The following is a 1,897-nucleotide window of genomic DNA, read 5'->3' on the forward strand; positions in this document are numbered from 1 at the left end:
CCGGTCAGGGGATCGCAACCCTTGGTGTGGTGTCTCCCCGCACCGCACTCAGCCAGTGAGCACACCGGCCATTCCTATATAGGATCCGAACCCACAGCGGGAGCGTTGCTGCGCTCCCAGCGCCACACTCTCCCGAGTGCGCCACGGGCTCAGCCCTGTAGTATTCTTTATACTTTTGTGTATTGAAAAAAACAAACAAGCCCAATCCCCTGTGAGCTGCTGATCTCTGCTGCAGCGAGGCCAAGTGGGTGCCCCTTCTTTGGGGAGCAGCTTGACAGTATCTGGAGAATCAGCCAGGGCCTAGCCAGGAAGTGGGAGCAACCTCAGGTGTTCAGGATGGAGGAAGTTGAACCCAGGGGTTTGCTTGCACAGGAGACAGGAGCTGGGGGGCGAGAGGCGGTCAATGGGGGTGCCCAGAGATCAGGCCAGGCCGTCCAGTGGGAGCTGGAACCATGGCAGGGCCTGACCACTGGGGATAGACCCATTTTGTGCCAGAAGGGGGTGCGGGTGTGGTGTGAGGCAGAACAAGGAGGGGAGAATCTCTCTGCCCACTGTCCCACCCACCCCTGCCCCTGCCTTCATTCTTCCACGTGTGTCTCCCATGGGCCAGGGGCCAGNTTAAAACTAAAGTAAAAAAGGGAGGCAGCTTTATTTCCCAAATTTTATACGTTGCTAAAACTACATCTTAAAATTACAGAACATTTGTTATCTTCCTTACTGTGAAAGCAATTACATACTCCTTGTATAGTGAAAACTGTAGAAATAGAAAAGAGAGAGGAAAATAGAATCTAGACTCTGGTCACACAGCTGTGGTGTGTGGCATGGGGCAGAGGCTGGTGCTGTCAGGGGAACACCAGTACCAGCCATTCAGGCCTGGCCCGTCGTAGGTGCTCAACAAATGATCTTTGTCATCAGTGTCACTGATGCCTGGTACTCTTCATCTGGGCCTAACTACTTTGTATCCTTCTAGGTGTTTAATAGTTTGATTGAAATGTGATTCGCGTACCATAAAATTCATTTAAATTGTATAATTGAGTGGCTTTTCGTATGTTCGCAGAGTTAGGTATACATCATCACAGTCAACTTTAGAGCATTTTTTCACCCCCAAAAGAAACCCCATGTACTTTAGCAGCCCCCCTCCCATTCCCTCATTCCTCCCCATCCCAGTCTTAGGCAACCACAAATTACTTTCTCAGCCTATAGATTCGGCTATTTACATTTCTGTAAATGGAAGCGTACAATCCGTGGACTTTTGTGACTGGATGCTTTCACTCAGTGTTAATGTTTACAAGGTTCCTCAAACCTTCATTCCTTTTTAGGGCTGAATAATGTTCCGTTGTGTGGATCTCCCACATTTTGTGTATCCACTCATCTGTCGATGGACGTCGTTTCCACTTTTGGCCTTTGTGACTAACGCTGCTGTGACTGTTGGTAGATGAGTTTTTGTGTGTACGTAAGTTTTTGTTTCTCTTGGGTATACACCTAGGAGTGAATTTATTGGGTGCTGTGATAACTCCATAACTTTTTGAGGAACTGCCAGACGGTTTGCAAAGCTGCTGCGCCATTTTATGTTCTCACCAGTGGTGTATAAAGTTCCAGTTTCTCCACGTCCTTACCAGTGCTTGCCATTCTAGGAGGTGTGAGTGGAATCTCGTTTTGATTTGCATTTCCCTGATGGCTAGTGACACTGAGTATCTTTCCATGTGCTTCATGGCCAATTTTACATCGTACTTGGAGAAATGTCTGTTCCAATCCTTTGCTTATTTTTTAATTTGGTTGTCTTCTTACTGTTGAGTTGTAAAGGTTCTTATATATTCTGCATACAAGACCCTTATCAGATATGTGATTTGCAGATATTTTCTCTCATCCATGAGTTGTCTTTTCACTTTCTTTCTTT

General features: G+C 46.9%; 1 protein-coding gene across 1 annotated transcript in view; it reads left to right on the top strand.

The window, feature by feature from the left end:
* FAM73B (family with sequence similarity 73, member B) overlaps positions 1-1,897 on the top strand; it is a 24,850-nt gene that overhangs the window by 7,179 nt on the left and 15,774 nt on the right. The window lies entirely within an intron of this gene.

The sequence above is a fragment of the Galeopterus variegatus genome, unplaced genomic scaffold, assembly GCF_000696425.1.
Source record: "Galeopterus variegatus unplaced genomic scaffold, G_variegatus-3.0.2 Scaffold80, whole genome shotgun sequence".
In the NCBI taxonomy this organism is placed as follows: Eukaryota; Metazoa; Chordata; class Mammalia; order Dermoptera; family Cynocephalidae; genus Galeopterus; species Galeopterus variegatus.